The 24111-nt window shown below is 44.0% G+C and overlaps 1 long non-coding RNA gene across 1 annotated transcript in view; it reads left to right on the top strand.

Moving 5' to 3' along the window:
- The window catches only part of LOC135521909 (uncharacterized), a 69908-nt gene that overhangs the window by 30398 nt on the left and 15399 nt on the right, over positions 1-24111 (top strand). The window lies entirely within an intron of this gene.

Genomic DNA, 24111 nt, shown 5'->3' with positions numbered 1-24111 from the left:
ACCCTTACCTTAACCATTCGGGGTGACGTTTTGGAGAAACGGAATGATTCAGAGCATTAGGAGGAACAATACAGAGCAGCAGAAGCAACAAAAACACTTTGAAATTTGACGTTTGGAGAACGTGGATGAACTTCTAATTCTGGAGTGAGATTGTGACTGCTAGTTGAGAAAACATATATGGCCAATCAATTTTTTTAAAATCGTATTTTCTCGTGAGCCTAAATTTCTCATGAGCCTAAATGTGGTGCTCCTAAGCTTTTTAAGTTGAGAGACAAGTGCTACTAATGAACAATGTTAATTTAGAGCCCTGCTTTATGCCTAATGCTAACCTTAAATTAAGACCAAAAAGCACATTTTGGTTTCATTAATGTTTACGATATGTAGACAATTTTGACTTTGCAGCTGGCCCATCTTGTGGAAATCACTCAGCTCTACCTCCACGACAAGATTCATCCCAATAAATTTCAATATGCGAAGTCTCTGAGTGACAATGACAATTGCATACCAAATTGTCACTCAAGTCCCATCAGCGAGTTTGGAGAAAATCCTCTGTCCTCTTTCATGTTTTTCTTTTTTTTGTCCCCCATGCAGAGAAATGGTCCCGGTAATGGTAGCAATCTGTACCCAGAAAGGCAAGGGGCATTTAAGCTCCAACACAGGCACATATCAGGTCTGTCTGGATGATCTGAGATGCTGTTGACAATCAGCATAACTTCCCCAGAAGAAGCTATGTGATCTAGGTGTTTATTTCAATGAGTGCCATGAGACAGAAAGAAGAAAATACATTCACAGTCTGAATTCTAGCTGAAGGGGTGTGGATGCGCACACAGTGAAAGAGATGGCCTCCGGTTCAGGGGCAGGAGGCTGGGTTGCTATGGCTGCAGGTCTCTGATATGCCCATCTGCAACACAGAGAGGGCCTACTTTAACTGTGTGTCCGTCTGTGTGTGTGTGCGCACCCGTGCGTGTCTGTGTATGTGAGTTTGCAGGTGTTTGCGTGTGATCCACCTTAGAACATATAGAAAAATACTGTAAAATATATTTTTGTATGGTACACATCAAATTAAATCAAATTTAATTTGTCACATGCGCCGAATATAACAGGTATAGACCGTACAGTGAAATGCCTACTTAACCAACTGTGCAGTTTTAAGAAAATACCTACAAAAAAAGTCAGCGATAAGAATAACAAATAATTAAAGTGCAGCAGTAAATAACAATAGCTGGGCTTTATACATGGGGTACAGGTACAGAGTCAATGTCAATGTGCGGGGACACCGGTGTCGGGGTAATTCAGGTAATATGTACATATAGGTAGAGATATTAAAGTGACTATGCATAGATGATAACAGAGAGTAGCAGCAGCGTTCTGGGGGGGGGGGGGAGCAATGCAAATAGTCTGGGCATTCTGTACTCTTCTAGGGTCATCAGCCAGTCTGTCCTCGGGATATCACCCTCAGTCCACCGGTCAAACGGATCGGGTGAACTAGGATCTGGAGACCGCCTTACAGTGCTGTGTGTCCGCCAACCCCGCCACTTGGAGTCAGCAACTTCCCTGGGTGGAGTACGCACACAACACTCTCCAGTGTTCCACCACCGGCCTGTCACCATTCCAGGTGTTGTACGGTTATCAATCCCCCCATGTTTCCTGATCAGGAAATTGAAGTTCCTTAGATATCGTGCACCAGCTGTTGTTCACATACAGTGCCTTGCGAAAGTATTCGGCCCCCTTGAACTTTGCGACCTTTTACCACATTTCAGGCTTCAAACATAAAGATATAAAACTGTATTTTTTTGTGAAGAATCAACAACAAGTGGGACACAATCATGAAGTGGAACGACATTTATTCGATATTTCAAACTTTTTTAACAAATCAAAAACTGAAAAATTGGGCATGCAAAATTATTCAGCCCCTTTACTTTCAGTGCAGCAAACTCTCTCCAGAAGTTCAGTGAGGATCTCTGAATGATCCAATGCTGACCTAAATGACTAATGATGATGAATACAATCCACCTGTGTGTAATCAAGTCTCCGTATAAATGCACCTGCACTGTGATAGTCTCAGAGGTCCGTTAAAAGCGCAGAGAGCATCATGAAGAACAAGGAACACACCAGGTAGGTCCGAGATACTGTTGTGAAGAAGTTTAAAGCTGGATTTGGATACAAAAAGATTTCCCAAGCTTTAAACATCCCAAGGAGCACTGTGCAAGCGATAATATTGAAATGGAAGGAGTATCAGACCACTGCAAATCTACCAAGACCTGGCTGTCCCTCTAAACTTTCAGCTCATACAAGGAGAAGACTGATCAGAGATGCAGCCAAGAGGCCCATGATCACTCTGGATGAACTGCAGAGATCTACAGCTGAGGTCGGAGACTCTGTCCATAGGACAACAATCAGTCGTATATTGCACAAATCTGGCCTTTATGGAAGAGTGGCAAGAAGAAAGCCATTTCTGAAAGATATCCATAAAAAGTGTCATTTAAAGTTTGCCACAAGCCACCGGGGAGACACACCAAACATGTGGAAGAAGGTGGTCTGGTCAGATGAAACCAAAATGTAACTTTTTGGCAACAATGCAAAACATTATGTTTGGCGTAAAAGCAACACAGCCCATAACCCTGAACACACCATCCCCACTGTCAAACATGGTGGTGGCAGCATCATGGTTTGGGCCTGCTTTTCTTCAGCATGGACAGGGAAGATGGTTAAAAGTGATGGAAAGATGGGGGGAGCCAAATACAGGACCATTCTGGAAGAAAACCTGATGGAGTCTGCAAAAGACCTGAGACTGGGACGGAGATTTGTCTTCCAACAAGACAATGATCCAAAACATAAAGCAAAATCTACAATGGAATGGTTCAAAAATAAACATATCCAGGTGTTAGAATGGCCAAGTCAAAGTCCAGACCTGAATCCAATCGAGAATCTGTGGAAAGAACTGAAAACTGCTGTTCACAAATGCTCTCCATCCAACCTCACTGAGCTCGAGCTGTTTTGCAATGAAGAATGCGAAAAAATTTCAGTCTCTCGATGTGCAAAACTGATAGAGACATACCCCAAGCGACTTACAGCTGTAATCGCAGCAAAAGGTGGCGCTACAAAGTATTAACTTAAGGGGGCTGAATAATTTTTTCACGCCCAATTTTTCAGTTTTTGATTTGTTAAAAAAGTTTGAAATATCCAATAAATGTCTTTCCACTTCATGATTGTGTCCCACTTGTTGTTGATTCTTCACAAAAAAATACAGTTTTATATCTTTATGTTTGAAGCCTGAAATGTGGCAAAAGGTCGCAAAGTTCAAGGGGGCGGAATACTTTTGCAAGGCACTGTATATGCAGAGGCCCCTGCCCTGTGTCTTACCAGAGGCTGCTGTTCAGTCCTGCCGATGGAGTGTATAACACACCAGCTGTATTTTCTTAATGTCGTCGTTCAGCCACGACTCAGTGAAACATAAGATATTACAATGTCCCGTTGGTAGTATATGCATGCTTTCAGCTCATCCCATTTATTCTCCAGCGATTGAACATTAGCTAGCAGGATGGAAGGCAAAGGCAGATTAGCCACTTGTCGCTTAATCCTCGCAAAGCACCCTGATCTTTTTCCAGAAAATATCTGTTTTCTTCTCCAGCGAATCTGGGCCTGGTCAGGTGTCTGTAGTAGTATATCCCTCCCGTCCGAATCATTGAAGAAGAACTCTTCGTCCAGTTTGAGGTGAACAATCGCAGTTCTGATGTCCAGAACCTTTTTTCGGTCATAAGACACAGTAGCAGCAACATTATGTACAAAACAAGTTACGAACAATGCGAAAAATTTTAACAAAATAGCATGGTTGGTTAAGAGCCGTAAAGATGGCAGTCATCCCCTCCGGCACGATCATGTACACAGCTATTGTTCCATCAGAAAAGCATGTGAACTCCCCATGTACATACTGATCCCTAGAATCCATAGCCGAGAGGTTTATATACAGTGGGGCAAAAAAGTATTTAGTCAGCCACCAATTGTGCAAGTTCTCCCACTTAAAAATATGAGAGAGGCCTGTAATTTTCATCATAGGTACACTTCAACCATGACAGACAAAATGAGACAAAAAATCCAGAAAATCACATTGTAGGATTTTTTATGAATTTATTTGCAAATTATGGTGGAAAATAAGCAAGACAATGATCCAAAACACACAATCAACTCTAGATGAAAATGGCTAAAAAGCAACCTATTTGAAGTTGTGAAATGGCCTAGTCAAAGTCCACACCTAATCCCAATTGTGATTTTGTGGCAGGACTTGAAACGAGCAGTTCATGCTTGAAACCCCACAAATGTCACTGAGTTACAGCAGTTCTGCATGGAAGAGTGGGACAAAATTCCTCCACAGGGATGTGAGAGACTGGTCAACAACTACAGGAAGTGTTTAGTTGGAGTCATTGCAGCTAAAGGTGGCACAACCAGTTATGGAGTGCAAGGGGGTAGTTTATTTTTCACACGGGGGCATTGGGTGTTGCATAACTTTGTTTATGAAATAAGTATGTATTTGTTGTGTTTTTTGTTCACTCAAGTTCCCTTGATCTAATATTAGGTTTGGGTTGAAGATAACGTTCAGTATAAAACGTGCATAAATTAGAAAGGGGGCAAATACTTATTCACAGCACTGTGAAGTTAGCTGGTCCTGCTGTTGGAAGTACTGTTGATGTACCCCCACGCAGGCTGCATTTTCTTCTGTGATTGGTCAGCAAATGATGGCACCGCTTGAAAAATAGAGCAGAATCCTATTTTCTCCGCCTAGGCTGAGCAGCTTCCACAGGCATGAGCACCACTGACAGCTCCTCCTGGATAGAACCCCCCCGCCTAAGCTTCAATGAAAATGAATGGTCTGCCCCGTCCGCTGCTTGCTGTCTGTCAGCTCCTTAACTGTCACCCCAGACTGTAAAAACAAAATCCTGTTATTTGTATGGTATCTTACTGGCAGCGAGTTACCTGTAAGTTACTTTAAAAAAAAGGTACAATATGTTACGGTAAATATTAAAGTTTCTTTGAAATTTATGCTAACATACTTTACCTTATTTTTTACAGTAACTTAAAGCCTGCCTGTAAGTTACTGTAAAAACAACAGGATTTTTTACAGTACCGAACAATACTGTGCTCCTCTCTCTCCTCACATCACTGCCACTGCAGTCCATTGTTGTCTTTTAAAAGCAGAGTAGAACACAAAGTGCGTTATGACCTTGATAAACACTCAGTGTAAAAAACATGAGGAGCACCTTCCTAATATTGAGTTGCACCCCCTTTTGCCCCCAGAACAGCCTCAATTCGTTGGGGCATGGACTCTACAAGGTGTCGAAAGCATTCCACAGGGATTCTGGCCCATGTTCACTCCAATGCCTCTCACAGTTGTGTCAAGTTGGCTGGATGTCCTTTGGGTGGTGGACTATTCTTGATACACACGGGAAACTGTTGAGCGTTGCAGTTTTTGACACACACAAACCGGTGCGCCTGGCACCTACTACCATACCCCATTCAAAGGCACTTAAATATTTTGTCTTGCCCATTCACCTTCTTAATGGCACACATACACAATCCATGTCTTAATTGTATCAAGGCTTAAAAAACCGTCTTTAACCTGTCTCCTCCCCTTCATCTACACTGATTGAAGTGGAATTAACATCAATAAGGAAACATAGCTTTCACCTGGATTTACCAGGTCAGTCTACGTCATGGAAAGAGCATGTTTTGTACACTGTGTATATGTTGGTATCCAGATGGCTGTAGAGTCAAATGCACAGTAGTTAGGAATAGGGGCTACCTCCCCCATTAATATACACACCATACATTGTTTGGGTGAACAGCTGTTCTGCACCTGTCTATGATACATCTGTGTTGTTTACATTGGCATTGTTTACTTTCCTCACATTATCTGCACCGTCACTCAGCATTTCGCAATCTTTTTTATACTACTTCATCACTGCTTTAACCATCTTGTGTGTGTTTGTGTGTGCTTGTGTGTGTGTGTTTGTGTGTGTGTGTGTGCGTGCGTGCATGTATGCATGCTCACACGCGCGTGTATGTGTGTTTCTGTTTGAAGGGGGCAGAATGCTTTCTCAGTCTCTGCACTTGAAAGTTTGAATGTTTAATATTTCATAGATTGTCAGCAGATGTGGGGGTTGTGTGTCAATGATATTGGCAGACTGGAGACTCCCTGTATGGGTTAATGGCAGAGACAGACACCCCTTTAGATGGCCTTTCGAATGGACTTCAGCTGTCCTGGGCTTGAGGACAAGCCATGCTCCATGCTACCATCATGTGTTCACTCATGCTGTTTCTAAGTGGTGTCTTACATAATATGCTGTCTGCTGCTCTGTTATTGTGCCCATTGGCTTCTTTTAGAGTCTGAACATGAATTTTGGTCATATGTACAGTTGAAGTCGGAAGTTTACATACACTTAGGTTGGAGTCATTAAAAATTGTTTTTCAACCACTCCACAAATTTCTTGTTAACAAACTATAGTTTTGGCAAGTCGATTAGGACACATACTTTGTGCATGACACAATTAAGTTTTTCAACAATTGTTTACAGACAGATTATTTCACTTATAATTCACTGCATCACAATTCTAGTGGGTCAGAAGTTTACATACACTAAGTTGACTGTGCCTTTAAACAGCTTAGAAAATTCCAGAAAATTATGTCATGGCTTTAGAAGCTTCTGATGACATAATTTGAGTCAATTGGAGGTGTACCTGTGGATGTATTTGAAGGCCTACCTTCAAACTCAGTGCCTCTTTGCTTGACATCATGGGAAAATCATGGGAAAAAGCAGTCATACTGCTCAGGAAGGAGTTGCGTTTTGTCTCCTAGAGAAGAATGTACTTTGGTGCGAAAAGTGCAAATCAATTCCAGAACAACAGCAAAGGACCTTGCGAAGATGTTGGAGGAAACAGGTACAAAAGTATCTTTATTCACAGTAAAATTAGTCCTATATCGACACAACCTGAAAGGCCGCTCAGCAAGGAAGAAGCCACTGCTCCAAAACCTACATAAAAAAGCCAGACTACGGTTTGCAACTGCACATGGGGACAAAGATCGTACTTTTTGGAGAAATGTCCTCTGGTCTGATGAAACAAAAATAGAACTGTTTGGCCATAATGACCATTGTTATGTTTGGAGGAAAAAGGGGGAGGCTTGCAAGCCGAAGAACACCATCCCAACCGTGAAACATGGGGGTGGCAGCATCATGTTGTGAGGGTGCTATACTGCAGGAGGGAGTGGTGCACTTCACAAAATAGATGACATCATGAGGCAGAAAAATTATATGGATATATTGAAGCAAAATCTCAAGACATCAGTCAGGAAGTTAAAGCTTGGTCGCAAATGGGTCTTCCAAATGGACAATGACCCTAAGCATACTTCCAAATTTGTGGCTAAATGGCTTAAGGACAACAAAGTCAAGGTATTGGAGTGGCCATCACAAAGCCCTGACCTCAATCCTATAGAACATTTGCAGGGAGAACTGAAAAAGCGTGTGCGAGCAAGGATACCTACAAACCTGACTCAGTTACACCAGCTCTGTCAGGAGGAATGGGCCAAAATTCACCCAACTTATTGTGGGAAGCTTGTGGAAGGTTACCCGAAACGTTTTGCCCAAGTTAAACAATTTAATGGAAATGCTACCAAATACTAATTGAGTGTATGTAAACTTCTGACCCACTGGGAATGTGATGAAAGAAATAAAAGCTGAAATAAATACTTCTCTCTACTATTTTTCTGACAGTTCACATTCTTAAAATAAGGTGAGATTCCTAACTGACCTAAGACAGGGAATCTTTACTAGGATTAAATGTCAGGATTTGTGAAAAACTCAGTTTAAATGTATTTGGCTAAGGTGTACTGTATGTCAACTTCAGACTTCAACTGTAACTAACACTGCGTCTGTGCGACGACTACGTCTGTTCTGATTGGCTCATTACATCCCTGATTGTCCCGGGGCCTCACACTGATAGGTCCACATGTACGTGGCCATGCTGGTAATATTTGTGACTATGGCTGTGCAGGGCCCTGTGACATGGCCTTTACCACCTCCTGCTGGTCCTGGAGGTCTCCCCTGTCTCGCCTATGGGATCCTCCTCAACCTCCCTCAGCTCCAGCCCCTTTATCCAGGCAGTGTGTTAGCTGTGTCCACATCAGCCATATCTAGCCTGTAACCAAGCAGGAAACTTGCTATGGTGCAAAACTGGGAAAACCTCTCTCTCCAGTCAATCGCTGGTGAACAAATAGTCCCAGTCGCCAATCAGCAGTCACCTGATGTGGTGTCGTGTAGATTGTCTGAACAGAAAGCTAGCGATGAGAAGGCAGTGTAACTCTGTCCTTAGACATTCTGTACTGGTCTGTGATAAACCCACTGAATCTCCCCGTCGTGTTTATACTGAGATCATGTCATGCAGAGATACATTATAAAGGCTCAATCTTTCTCTTGAACACAGTTTATCCCTCTATTTCTCTTTTTCCTCTCTCTATCCATCTCTCTCTCTCTCTCTCTCACACACACACAAACACACGGGCACACACACACACACACCATCCGTGCAACCATGAGAATGGAGTATACTAAGTTTCAAGTTCAATGCTAGTATTTAGCCCTCTCCTCCTGTACGGCACTCTCACTCTCTCACTCTCTAGGGAGACGAAACAGAAACAGCACACTGTCTGTCAGGTGGTAACACAACACTTCAAACACACACACACACAAAGGTGTTAACACCCTCTACATGCACCCTCATTTATACACACATAGAGTATAGGCCTACACACATCATATAGTATATCATACAACAATAGAATAATGATGGATTGTAATACTTAATTATCAATATTAGTTTCCTGTTTATAAATGTTTGATTATAAGGCATTGGCATATGGATATTGTATTGTACATTTGTGTCCCAAACTTTTTTTGATATTCTGCATATACCTGCATAAAAGTGTATCCATATCTATGTGTCCATGTCCAATTTAGAACCAGGAACAGATATAGCCCGTGGTTCACTCCAGACTCGACTGCCCTTGACCAGCACAAAAACATCCTCTGGCGTACGGCATTAGCATCAAATAACCCCGCGATATGCAGATTTTCAGGGAAGTTAGGAACCAATATACACAGGCAGTTTGGAAAGCAAAGGCTAGCTTTTTCAAACAGAAATGTGCATCCTGCAGCACAAACTCCAAATATTTCTGGGACACTGTAAAGTCCATGGAGAATAAGAGCAGCTCCTCTCAGCTGCCCTCTGCACTAAGGCTAGAAACACTGTCAATTTCAATAAGCATTTTTCACCAGCTGGCCATGCTTTCCACCTGGCCACCCCTAACCTGGTCAACAGCCCTGCACCCACCACAGCAACTTGCCCAAGCCTCCACAATTTCTCCTACACCTAAATCCAGATAGCTGATATTCTGAAAGAGCTGCAAAATCTGGACCCCTACAAATCAGCAGGCATGGACAATCTGGACCCTCTCTTTCTAAAATCATCAGCCGAAATAGTTGCAACCCATATTACTAGCCTGTTCAAACTCTCTTTCGTATCGTCTGAGATCCCCAAAGATTGGATAGCTGCCGCGGTCATCCCCCTCTTCAAAAGAGAGGACAATCTAGACCCAAACTGCTACAGACCTATATCTATCCTACCCTACCCTTTCTTTGAAAGCCAAGTTAATAAATAGATCACCGACCACCTTCTCCGCTATGCAATCTGGTTTCCGAGCTGGTCATGGGTGCACCTCAGCCACACTCAAGGTCCTAAACGATATCATATCCGCCATCGATAAGAGACAGCACTGTGCAGCTGTATTCATTGACCTGGCCAAGGCTTTCGGCTCTGTCAATCACCGCATTCTTATCGGCAGACTCAACAGCCTTGGTTTCTCAAATGACTGCCTCACCTGGTTCACCAAATACTTCTCAGACAGAGTTCATTGTGTCAAATCGGAGGGCCTGTTGTCCGGACCTCTGGCAGTCTCTATGGGGGTGCCACAGGGTTCAATTCTCAGACCAACTCTTTTCTCTGTAAACATCAATGATGTTGGTGATTCTCTGATCTATCTCTACGCAGACGACACCATTCTGTATACTTCTGGCACATCTTTGGAAGCTGTGTTACTAACCTCTAGACGAGCTTCAATGCCACACAACTCTCCTTCCGTGGCCTCCAACTGCTCTTAAATGCAAGCAAAACTAAATGCATGCTCTTCAACCGATCGCTGCCCGCACCTGCCCGCCGGTCCAGCATCATTACTAGTAATGATGCTGGACGGTTCTGACTTAGAATATGTGGACAATTACAATTACCTAGGTGTCTGGTTAGACTGTAAACTCTCCTTCCAAACTCACATTAAGCATTCCCAATCCAAAATTAAATCTAGAATCGGCATCCTATTTCGCAACAAAGCATCCTTCACTAATGCTGTCAAACATACCCTCGAAAAATGCACTATCCTGATGATCCTTGACTTTGGCGATGTCATTTACAAAATAGCCTCCAACACTCTACTCAGCAAATTAGATGCCGTCTATCACAGTGCCATCCGTTTTGTCACCAAAGCCCCATATACTACCCACCACTGCGACCTGTATGCTCTCGTTGGCTGGCCCTCGCTTTATATTCATCACCAAACCCACTGGTTCCAGGTCATCTGTAAGTCTTTGCTAGGTAAAGCCCGGCCTTATCTCAGCTCACTGGTCACCAAATCAAATCAAATCCAATTTTATTTGTCACATACACATGGTCAGCAGATGTTAATGCGAGTGTAGCGAAATGCTGTGCTTCTAGTTCCGACAATGCAGTAATAACCAATGAGTAATCTAACCTAACAATTTCACAACAACTACCTTATACACACAAGTGTAAAGGGATGAAGAATATGTACATAAAGATATATGAATGAGTGATGGTACAGAACGGCATAGGCAAGATGCAGTAGATGGTATCGAGTACAGTATATACGTATGAGATGAGTAATGTAGGGTATGTAAACATATAAAAGGGGCATTGTTTAAAGTGGCTAGTGATACATGTATTACATAAAAATGGCAAGACGCAGTAGATGGTATAGAGTACAGTATATACATATGCGATGAGTAATGTAGGGTATGTAAACATTATATTAAGTGGCATTGTTTAAAGTGGCTAGTGATACGTTTTTTTACATCAATTGTTCCAATATTAAAGTATAGCACCATAGCAGCACCCACCCGTAGCACACGCTCCAGCAGGTATATTTCACTGGTCACCCCAAAAGCCAATTCCTCCTTTGGCCGTCTTTCCTTCCAGTTCTCTGCTGTCAATGACTGGAACTAATTGCAAAAATTACTGAAGCTGGAGACTCATATCACCCTCAATAACTTTAAGCACCAGCTGTCTGAGCAGCTCACAGATCACTACACCTGTACATAGCCCATCCAACTACCTCATCCCCATACTGTTATTTATTTATTTTTGCTCCTTTGCACCCCAGTATCTCTACTTGCACATTCATCTTCTGCACATCTATCACTCCAGTATTTAAGTTGCTAAATTGTTATTATTTTGCCACTATGGCCTATTTATTGCCTTACCTCCCTTATTTTACCTTATTTGCACACACTGTACATAGACTTTTTTTCTATTGTGTTATTGACTGTATGTTTGTTTATTCCATGTGTAACTGTGTTTGTTTGTCTCGCACTGCTTTGCTTTAGCTTGGCCAGGTTTCAGTTGTAAATGAGAACTGGTTTTCAACTAGTCTACCTGGTTAAATAAAGGTGAAATAAAAATTTGCTGGCCCGTGTCCACTCTAATGCCTCCCACAGTAATATCAAGTTGGCTGAATGTCCTTTGGGTAGTGGACCATTCTTGATACACACGGGAAACTGTTAAGTTAAAAAAAAACAGTGTTGCAGTTCTTGACAAACTCACACCGGTGCTCCTGGTACCTACTACCTTGCCTTTTTGAAACGTACTTAAAGATTTTTCTTAACCATTAAACCCTCTAAATGGCACACATACACAATCCATGTCTCAATTATCAAGGCTTTAAAGTCCTTTAACCTGTCTCCGCCCCTCTTTGAGTTAGCCTCTCTGAGCTAGCCTCTCTAAACTAGCCTCTCTGAGCTATCCTCTCTGAGCTTGCCTCTGTGAGTTAGCCTCTCTGAGCTAGCCTCTCTAAACTAGCCTCTCTGAGCTATCCTCTCTGAGCTTGCCTCTGTGAGTTAGCCTCTCTGAGCTAGCCTCTGTGAGCAAGCCAGTTTGAGTTATCCTCCCTGAGCTAGCCTCTTTGACCTACGCTCGTTTAACAAGCCTCTTTGAGCTAGCCTCTTTGAATTAGCCTCTCTGAGCTAGCCTTTCTAAGCTAGCCTCTCCGCTTGCCGCACTGAGTTTTGGCCCAGGCTGAGAGTAGAGAGAGAGGGGGGAGGGGTTACTGTTGCTGTGATTAGCTCCATTGTTGGAGGTCTGTTGTTGGAGGTCTGTCAAGCTTCATTGGCCCCAGAGAAAGGCCTCCCAATGAGCCCAGCAAAGCTTGGCCCAAACTTTGTGTGGAAGACAAACTAAGTTATGGTGGTCTGCTGGGGGGCTGGAAGGGTGATATACAAGGCTTGGACATATGGAGCCCTCATCAGGACCTCTCCCAGACATGTTTTCATGTGTACACTTTGCCGTGTGTGTGTGGTGTGTGTGTGTGTGTGTGTGTGAGTGAGTGAGTGAGTGAGTGAGTGAGTGAGTGAGAGACAGACAGAGAGAGATTATTTCTCTTTATATATGATCTATTATCTACCTCACTTGCTTTGGCAATGCTAACACATGTTTCCCATGCCAATAAAGCCCTTGAATTGAGTGTGTAAGGTTAAGTTTAGGCATTAACTCTGAGTGGTTAAGGTAAGGGTTAAGGTTTGGGATGTGCATAAAGTTTTTTTCTCTCAAAAACAACGTTCTATCACTGGATTCAAACTTGCAACCTTTGGAATCAGAGGTTGCAAGTTCGAAATTTGACGTTTGAGAATCTCCCAATGGTTAAGGTAAGGGTTTGGGATAGGCTTAAAACAAAAATGTCAAAACACCTTTCTATCGCTGGATTTGAACTGAATCAGGCAGATGCTTGCGCCCATCTGACATCCCCATCCCTAACACCCTAGCAAAATCGAAACTTACTTGGAGGTAACAGCGCTCACTGTTTCCCCTAGGGGCCGGTTTCCACGACATCTCCCAACATCCTCAGACATGGATGGATGTCTAATACTGACTTGTATCACTGGTGACCTGGCTGGATGTGAGGTGGACTATATGGTGTGTTTGTGGGAAGATCTGGTTGATTGGTAGGAATAGGAAGGGAGACTCTCTTTGCCGCCTAGTAGTTTAAGGCTAATTGTTTGAGTCAGGGTGGGAGTGTGGGGACGGGGGGCATCTGTGCCCTGGCAGCCAGGCCTTCGGTAACTGAGCTGGCGAGGGGGGAGAATGGACCCACTTCAGGGCCACACAGCCGGCCCAAACAGCACCTATTTTCTTGGCCAAGCTGTCAGCCAGAACAACTTCATTGTGCCCAAATTGGAGTTGAAGCGAGGGGGTAGAGAGGGTGGAGAGCTGGGGGAGGGAGTGGGGGAAGAAAGGGGTCTGTGGGAACTTGGGGGACTGGAAAAGGGGGTGTCTCGGAGAAAGCGGAGTTTCTGAGTGGGGAAGAATAGGCTGAGTAGTGTGAGCTCATTTAGGAGGAGGATTCCCATAGAGTCTTCATGAGCGGCGGCTGGCCTGGAGTGAGGCAGCCGATGGGATGTAAATTTATTCTAATAGATTCTTGGGAGGAAAAAAAGGGTTGCAGTTTTTTTCTTGTTCCTGTATTGTCAGTATATTCCCCATATTGTGCCGTGTTGTAGCCAACGTTAGTAGGACTTTCAAGCGTGTTAACCCTTTCAAGGCTGCTGGCCTGGATGGCATACCAAGCCACGTCCTCAGTGAGTGTTCAGACCAGCTGGCTTGAGTGTTTTACAGACATATTCAACCTCTTCCTGTATTACAGTCTGTTGTTCCCACCTGCTTCAAGATGTCCAACATTGTCCCTATATCCAAGCAAGCTAAGGTAACTGAACTAAATGACTGTCGCCCCATAGCACTCACCTCTGTCATTGTGAAGTGCTTTGAGAGGCTAGTCAAGGACCATATCACCTCCACCTTGCCGATACACTAGACCCACTAGAATTTGCATACTGCCCCAACAGATCCATGGATGACACAATCGCTGTTGCACTGTACACCGCCCTATCCCAACTGGACAAGAGGAATGTGAGAATGCTATTAATCGACTACAGCTATGCTTTCAACACTATAGTGCCCTCCAAGCTTGTCACTAGCTTGTCACTTCTCCATGTGCAATCCTTGACTTCCTGACGGCCCGACTCCAGCTGGTGATGGTAGGCAAAAACACCTCTGCCACGCTGATCCCGAACAGGGGCCCCCCAGAGGTGTGTGCTCAGCCCCCCCATGTACTCCGTGTTCACCCACGACTGTGTGGCTATGCATGACTGGGGCGGCAGTGTAGCCTAGTGGTTAGAGCGTTGGACTAGTAACCGGAAGGTTGAGAGTTCAAACCCCGGTCTCACCACACTGGCACGTCAGGCAGCTAAAGAAATTCAGCATGGCCCCTATAAGACCCTACATATGCACCCATTGACTTTTTCCACATTTGTTGCGTTACACCCTTATTCTAAAATTGATTGAATTACATATATATTTTTTAATACCTTCTGTTACGAATCCCTTTTGGCCCGACAGTCTGGGGGGGGATGGTACTGAGACCCGTAACATAACTCATGCAAATTATAATTGTGACAAAGTAAAAGTGAGAACGAAATAACCAGGACAACTGAAATCTACCGTCAAACTCAAGGTTTATTTGAAAACACACGGTAATGGGGGGAGCAGGAAAAGGGGCTGAGCTGGACCCAAGGAAAGAAACAATAAGTATAAAAAAAAAACCTAAGCTAGACTAGCCTACTTTAACAACAGCTAACTAACTAACCAAAAATACAGTGGGTGGTCCGCCCAGTTCTAACTAGTGTATTTACCGACGGGTAGTGTATGCCCATGGGCGACTTGTCTTGGTTTCCCCTTTTCCCACCAGCAATCAAACACAAACACCATAACCAAAACAATACTCACAGGTGATGACAAAGTGCTATGGAGGTGCTCAAACAAAAGAGAGGTTAGTACACAACGAGAGAGTGACACACAGAGACCTACAGACATGGCATTTACAGAGAGATTGAGCTTGAGAGTAAACAACTGACAGGGTAAGGGAAAGGAACAGTGATAGGGTAGGAAAACAGGAGGAGGTGTGTCTTCTGATTGATGATTGATTGGTGACTGATTGGGGAGTGATGATTTTCACCTGTGAGGGGAGAAGGAGAGAAAACACACACACAGGATACTGGTATCCGTAACACCTTCTTTACATAACTATTCAGACCCTTTGCTATGAGACTTGAAATTGAGCTCAGGTACATCCTGTTTCCATTGATCATCATTGAGATGTTTCTACAACTTGATTGGAGTCTACCTGAGGTATATTCAATTAATTGGAAATTATTTGGAAAGGCATTTACCTGTCCCACAGTTGTCAGAGCAAAAACCAAGTCACAAAAGAATTGTCCGTAGAGAGACAGGATAATTTCCAGTCACAGACCTGGGGAAGGGTACCAAAACAATTCTACAGCATTGAAGGTCCCCAAGAACACAATGGCCGCCACCATTCTTTAATGGAAGCTCTTCCTAGACCTGGCCATCCGGCCAAACTGTGCAACCGGGGAAGAAGGGCCTTGGTCAGGGAGGTGACCAAGAACCCGATGGTCACTCTGACAGGGGTCTAGAGTTCCTCTGTGGAGATGGGAGAACCTTTCAGAAGGACAACCATCTTTGCAGCACTCCACCAATCAGGCCTTTATGGTAGAGTGGCCAAACAGAAGCCACTCCTCAGTAAAAGTCACATGACAGCCCTCTTGGAGGCCGCTGAGGGGAGGACGGCTCATAACAATGGCTGGAATGGAGTGTAATAGAGCGAATGGACTGTTATCAAACACATGAAAACCATGTATTTTATATAATTCCATACATCCCATTCCAGCCATTATTATGAGCCATCGTCCCCTCAGCGGCCTCCACTTCCAAACACACACACACACACACACACACACACACACACACACACACACACACACACACACACACACACACACACACACACACACACACACACACACACCCTAGCACTTCCTGCTTTAGGAATTGTTGTCAGAATCCTGGTGGGTAACTCATACAGTGATGACTGTTTTAGACATCTAATCTATTTGTCCATTTCTCACCATTTCAAAAATCCCTCTCCTCACTACCTCACTACCTCTCCTCACTACCTCACCTCCTCACTACCTCGCTACCTTTCCTCACTACCTCACTACCCCTCCTCACTACCTCACTACCTCTCCTCACTACCACTAGCCACTGTGAAGGAGGAAGTAACTTTACTCAGTCACCCGGAGTCTAGGCAGATGTAAAATGCCCGTGTGCGCGTGCTTGTGTGCTTGTGTGTGTGTGTGTGTGTGCGTGTGCGTGTGCGTGTGCGTGTGCGTGTGTGTGTGTGTGTGTGTGTGTGTGTGTGTGTGTGTGTGTGTGTGTGTGTGTGTGCGTGCGTGCGCGTGTGTGTGCGTGTGTGTGTGTGTGTGTGTGTGTTTGCGTGCGTGCATGCGTGCGTGTGTGTGTGATCCAGAGCGAGCCCCACAGCTCTCAGGGACTCAACAAAAGGCCTTCTCTATCCATTGTATGAGCAGTGTTTTTCCCAGGAGAGTATGGGCTCAGTGTGAGAGGGCCCGGATCGCTTTCTCCTAACATGGATGTTTATTCGCTCTGTGGTCCAGCAGGCTGCCTGCCCTCTCAAAAGGACTCCCCTTACCGTTTTGACGTCTATGACACACATTTTGGGAAGAGAGAGAATGTGGAGAAGAAGAAAGAGAGAGAAAAAGTGTCTCTCTGTTATCGTCTGTGTTGTTGAACAACTGTTTGCGATGGGATATGAGTGGACATTTTGTTTGCCCCTTGTCATGATTTTAGACCCACCAAATAGGTCAGACCAGGTTTCTCTAACTTCCCTGACAACCTTCTCTAATACCTTACAGTGTATAATTATTTCATTTGCCAAGTGCTTCTGAGGGTTAGGTGTTTGTTGTCTTTTGTCAGGCAGTTGTTAATCTGATGTTCTGTTGTTGACAGAGAGGCTTACAAGGCCTCGTGTAGTTGGCTAACATGTTGAATGCCAGGGCACACTGAGCATGTCAATGTGAAGACAAGTATATGATCCCCAATAACAAACCAATCAGAACCCTATCAAAATTGATACCCAATATCACATACACTCTTAGAAAAAAAGGTGCTATCTAGAACCTAAATGGGTTCTTCAGCTATCCCCATAGAGTTTCCCTTTGAAGAACCCTTTTTGGTTCCAGGTAGAACCATTTTGGTTCCAGGTAGAACCCTTTTGGGTTCCATGTAAAACCATTTCCACAGACAGCTCTACATGGAATACAAAATGGTTCTAACTGGAACAAAAAAGAGTTTTCCTACGGGGACAGCCAAAGAACCCTTTGGAAGCCTTTTTTATAAGAGTGCACCATAAGAGACTTTTAGTAACCATGCATACACTGAAAAGCACACTCATCTAAGCATACTCATCCAATTTTCACAAATTTGAGAATTTTGAATACTTTGTGTAGACATTAATTAATCTGTCCCCTCTTCAAAAGTTCATCATATTGGCATCTTCAGCTATCTGAGGGCTTTAACTAAGTTTCTCTAGTGTTTTCTGAGGGTCCAGGGTGCGAGTGAGGCTCTAGCCATTTTTCACTGGCTGGAGAGGCAGACAGCTCAAAACAAACACGTCTCACTGATACCATATAATCTGTGAAACACCATTATCGTCTAAAATATCTCCACACAGGCCCCCCACCCCCACCCCACCCCACTCTCTCCACCCTTTGAGCAAATAATACAGAAAAGGAACTTGTGGAAAAAGCTGCTGTGTTGAGACAGAAGGTGAATGGAGTCCATTGTTGTCGTGTAACCAGACTCTGCAGCAGGTTGTTTGATTCGGTTTCGGGCCTGAAAAGGCTTTTTTTAAACTGTCACATCAGCTGTGAGGGTCAGGGAACAGGACTCTATCCCCACCTGTCTCACTTTCCCCTGCCGGATCTCTGTCCCTCTGTCCCTCTGTCCGTCTGTCTGTCTGTCGGTCTGCCTGTCTCGCACAATCTCACTCTCTCTCTGTCTCTATTTGTCTCTCTCTATGTCTCTCTCTGTCCCTGTCTGTCTCTCTCTATGTATCTCTATGTCTCTCTCTGTCCCTATCTGTCTCTCTCTATGTCTCTCTCTCTCTCTCTGTCCCTATCTGTCTCTCTCTATGTCTCTCTCTCTCTGTCTCTCGATGTCCCTATCTGTCTCTCTATGTCTCTCTCTTTTTCTCTCTCTATGTCTCTCTCTCTCTGTCACTCTCTGTCCCTATCTGTCTCTCTCTATGTCTCTCTATGTCTATTTCTGTCCCTATCTGTCTTTCTCTATGTCTCTCTCTGTCACTCTCTGTCCCTATCTGTCTCTCTCTTTGTCTCTCTATGTCTATTTCTGTCCCTATCTGTCTTTCTCTATGTCTCTCTATATCGCTCTCTGTCCCTATCTGTCTCTCTCTATGTCTCTCTCTTTGTCTCTCTATGTCTATTTCTGTCCCTATCTGTCTTTCTCTATGTCTCTCTATATCGCTCTCTGTCCCTATCTTTTTTTATTTATTCTTTATTTTATTCCACCTTTATCTAACCAGGTAGGCTAGTTGAGAACAAGTTCTCATTTACAACTGCGACCTGGCCAAGATAAAGCAAAGCAGTTCGACACATACAACAACACAGAGTTACACATGGGATAAACAAATATACAGTTAACAACACAGTTGAAGAAAATCTATATACAGTGTGTGCAAATAAGATAAGATAAGGGAGGTAAGGCAATAAATAGGCCATGGTGGCGAAGTAATTACAATATACCAATTAGACACTGGAGTTATTGATGTGCAGAAGATGTATGTACAAGTAGAGATAATCAAATCAAATCTAAGTTTATTTGTCACGTGTGCTGAATACAACAGGTGTAGACCTTACAGTGAACTGCTTACTTACAGGCTCTAACCAAGAGTGCAAAAAAGGTGTTAGGTGAACAATAGGTAAGTAAACAACCCCCATATTGTTTTTTTGTTGTTTCTTTGCTCTTTGGCACCCCAGTATCTCTACTTGCACATCAGCATCTGCACATCTATCACTCCAGTGTTTATGCTAAATTGTAATTATTTCGCCACTATGGCCTATTTCCTACATTTGAACTGTACATAGATTTTTCTACTTTGTTATTGACTGTATGTTTGTTTATCCCATGTGTAACTCTGTGTTGTTGTATGTGTCGAACTGCTTTGCTTTATCTTGGCCAGGTTGCAGTTGTAAATGAGAACTTGTTCTCAACTGGCCTACCTGGTTAAATAAAGGTGAAATAACAAAAAATATGTAAAAAAATAGTATTGCATACCCTACAATATCTGTATGGCCCATCGAGGCCATGCTTAGTGCTCTAGTATTGTATTGCCCATTTGCAATTTTTTTGGTACTCAGCATGGACAATAAGCATGCAAATATCACAGTGCCATTATGCAAGCTGTCTTTGTCCGGCAGCTTTATTCTCTTGGAGCTACAGAGGGAGAGGCCCTGTGAGAGTTGTGTGTGCACCCATCTGTGCACCCAACCTTTTCAGATGTGAGAAACTGTACATGCATTTGCATAAGAATAATTGACACTTCAAATTAGCCTTCCAATAACAGAGGATTATTTTTCCTGAGCATACGTGCAAGAAGAGAGTACTGCCATATTGTAAAACCTATTAAAGGGAGGGCTAAAGAGAGGAGGAGGGATGTATCATCAAATATTAACCACTTCACTTCTTCTCTTTGCGACTCAGGATTTTCTGCAGAATATTTTCTGTGTTGTAATACTGTATGCATCTATGATGAAGTGCATAACCAGCATCCAGGACCATTAGTGTATTTCAGCAGCTGCACTAAAGACTTGAGTGTGAACCAGAATTAACATACCTCTGTTCCCCTCAATAGAAAAGTGCACAGCTCGTAGGGAACAAGTGTTGTTAAGCAAAGAGGGATCAGATGGTTCAAATACATACGGGATGAACCACAAGCGAAATCATGGGCTTCAGCCAACTACCCACACACAAATACACACAAGCAGAGTACATGTTATTGTCTCATTCAGCTCATTCAAGGCTATAGCCCTGGAGATAAATCTGTTTAGGTTTGTTGGTGTGTTGTTGTATTGCGTTACTCCTGGTTCAGCCATGTCTGTGTCTCCTGTACCTCCTACTCTGCCATGAATTCATTATCACTCCTCTGAAAGGCAGACAGGACCCTGGTATGGGGTTGGGATAGCTGCTGTTTAGTCTCAGGCCGAGCCAGCCAAAAAGGGGAGAAAGAGCCGTATAGAATGGGGGGTGAGGGGGGGGGGGGTATGTGGTACGTGAAGGGGGAAAGGGAGAGGGTGGGTGTTGGTGGGGGGGATGGGGGCAGGGATATGGAAGGGGGACAATGTTGGCGCCGGCCCCACTGAAGCGCTCAGCATCCCTCCGCTCATGGCGGATGTGTCTGGTGGTATCCATGACAACCCTTCAGCATGCCAGGGAGATACCACAGCGACATGGCCAAGGGCAGAGGGGGAAAGTGGAGGGAGAGGGGGGAAGCATAGAGATCCATTAAGAATCACATATCTCTGTGACATTAATATTCACTCACACAGACTAAAGCCAGTTAGCTGTAGACAGACAGATATCAATTACACTCACCTTTCATCTGCCACAATGCTCTTTGACTCATCAGCTCAACATCTTTGGTCCAATATATTCTCAACTCACCCAGAATGTTGCTACAACACCATCCTTGTTTAGCTCCTATTTTGAGATGAATGCGTCTTATGGTGGTGTGTGTGTGTGTGTGTGTGTGTGTGTGTGTGTGTGTGTGTGTGTGTGTGTGTGTGTGTGTGTGTGTGTGTGTGTGTGTGTGTGTGTGTGTGTGTGTGTGTGTGTGTGTGTGTGTGTGTGATGAGGTGTACATGAACTATAGGTGTTAATTTGTGTTTAGGGGTTTTATGGTTGCTGATAATGGCTTTCTCAGCAAAGCTTTGTGACTGCACAAACAACATAATTACTTGGGCTCCCAAGTGGCGCAGCGGTCTAAGGCACTGCATCGCAGTGCTTGATGCGTCACTACACACACCCTGGTTTGATTCCAGGCTGTATCACAACCGGCCGTGATTGGGAGTCCCATAGGGCGGTGCACAATTGCCCAGCATCGTCCGGATTTGGCCGGTGTAAGCCGTCATTGTACTGAGAATTTGTTCTTAACTGACTTGCCTAGTTAAATAAAGGTTCAATTAAAAAATATTCTCAGATAGACACACTCAGTCAGGTCAAAGAGTACACTCCCATTCACTCAGAGCACATGTCAGGGTAGGTGAAGACTTATGGGTGACCAACTTACAGTGCCTTCAGAAACTATTCAGACCCCTTGAATATATCCACATTTTCTTATGTTACAGCCTTATTATCCCCCCCCCCCATAAATCTATACACAATACCACATAATGACAAAGCAAAAACAGGTTTTTAGAAATGTTAGCAAAAAAAAGTATTCAGACCCTTTACTCAGTGTTGAAGCATCTTTGGCAGCTTTGAGTCTTCTTGGTTATGACACTACAAGCTTGGCACACCTGTATTTGGGGAGTTTCTCCCATTCTTCTCTGCAGATCCTCTCAAGCTCTGTCAGGTTGGATGGGGATTGTTGCTGCACAGCTATTTTCAGGTCTCTCCAGAGATGTTCGATCGGGATCAAGTCCGGGCTCTTGTTGGACCACACAAGGACATTCAGAGACTTGTCCCGAAGCCACTCCTGCAATGTCAAATCAAATCAAATTTATTTATATAGCCCTTCGTACATCAGCTGATATCTCAAAGTGCTGTACAGAAACACAGCCTAAAACCCCAAACAGCAAGAAATGCAGGTATAGAAGCACGGTGGCTAGGAAAAACTCCCAAGAAAGGCCAAAACCTAGGAAGAAACCTAGAGAGGAACCAGGCTATGTGGGGTGGCCAGTCCTCTTCTGGCTGTGCCGGGTGGAGATTATAACAGAACATGGCCAAGATGTTCAAATGTTCATAACTGACCAGCATGGTCCAATAATAATAAGACAGAACAGTTGAAACTGGAGCAGCAGCACGGCCAGGTGGACTGGGGACAGCAAGGAGTCATCATGTCAGGTAGTCCTGAGGCATGGTCCTAGGGCTCAGGTCCTCCAAGAGAGAGAATGAAAGAGAGAAGGAGAGAATTAGAGAACGCACACTTAGATTCACACAGGACACCGAATTGGACAGGAGAAGTACTCCAGATATAACAAACTGACCCCAGCCCCCGACACATAAACTACTGCAGCATAAATACTGGAGGCTGAGACAGGAGGGGTCAGGAGACACTGTGGCCCCATCCGAGGACTCCCCCGGACAGGGCCAAACAGGAAGGATATAATGTCTTAGTTGTATGCTTAGGGTCGTTGTCCAGTTGGAAGGTGAGCCCTCACCCCAATCTGAGGTCCCGAGCACTCTGGAGCAGATTTTCATCAAGGATCTCTCTATACTTTGCTCCGTTCATATTTCCCTCGATCCTGACTAGTCTCCCAGTCCCTGCCGATGAAAAACATTCCCACAGCATGATGATGCCACCACCATGCTTCACCGCAGGGATGGTGCTAGGTTTCCTCCAGATGTGAATCAAGGCCAAGACCTCAATCTTGGTTTCATAAGAGCACATAATCTTGTTTCACATGGTCAGAGTCCTTTGGGTGCCTCTTGACAAACTCCAAGCAGGCTCTCATGTGCCTTTTACTGAGGAGTGGCTTCCGTCTGGCCACTCTACCATAAAGGGCTGATTGGTGGAGTGCTGCAGAGATGGTTGTCCTTCTGTAAGTTTCTCCAATATCCACAGAGGAACTCTGGAGCTATGTCAGAATGACCATCGGATTCTTGGTCACCTCCCTTCTCCCCAGATTGCTCAGTTTGGCAATGCGGCCAGCTCTAGGAAGAGTCTTGGTGGTTCCAAACGTCTTCCATTTAAGAATGATGGAGGCCACTGTGTTCTAGGGGATCTTTAATGCTGCAAAACATTTTTGGTACCCTTCCCATGACTGTGCCTCGACAAAATCCTGTCACTGAGCTCTACGGACAATTCCTTCGACATCATGGCTTGGTTTCTTCTCTGACATGCACTGTTAACTGTGGGACCTTATATAGATAGGTGTGTGCCTTTCCAAATCATGTCCAATCAATTGAATTTACCACAGTTTACCACAGTTGAACTCCAATCAAGTTATATCCCAAGGATGATCAATGTAAACAGGATGCACCTGAGCTCAATTTCGAGTATCATAGCAAAAGGTCTGAATACTCATGTAAATAAGGTATTTCTGTTTTTATATTTAATAAATTTGCAACAATTTCTAAAAACCTGTTTCCACTTTGTCGTTATGGGGTGTTGTGTGTAGATTGATGAAGAACATGTTTTATTTAATCCATTTTAGAATAAGACTAAGTATTTTCTCTCCAACACACACACACACACACACACACACACACACACACACACACACACACACACACACACACACACACACACACACACACACACACACACACACACACACACAGAATCCCATCTGGGACTGCATGGCCTCTCACACAGACAGTACCCTCATAATGATGCTCTGATGAGTTCACTTGTGCTAGTGAGTGTGTGTGTGTTTGCACGTGAGTGTGTTATGCCACAAATACAATCTTGCACACACACACACACACACATACACACACATTCCCAGATCCTCAGGGGGGATATTTTAAACCTTGCACCCTGTGCATTTGCTGAGGGGTTAAAGGGGTGAACAGAAAACTAACTAAATAATTCAGACTTTCTGAAACTCTT

The sequence above is a fragment of the Oncorhynchus masou genome, chromosome 1, assembly GCF_036934945.1.
Source record: "Oncorhynchus masou masou isolate Uvic2021 chromosome 1, UVic_Omas_1.1, whole genome shotgun sequence".
Taxonomy (NCBI): Eukaryota; Metazoa; Chordata; class Actinopteri; order Salmoniformes; family Salmonidae; genus Oncorhynchus; species Oncorhynchus masou.
This window is presented reverse-complemented; position numbering and strand designations above follow the sequence as displayed.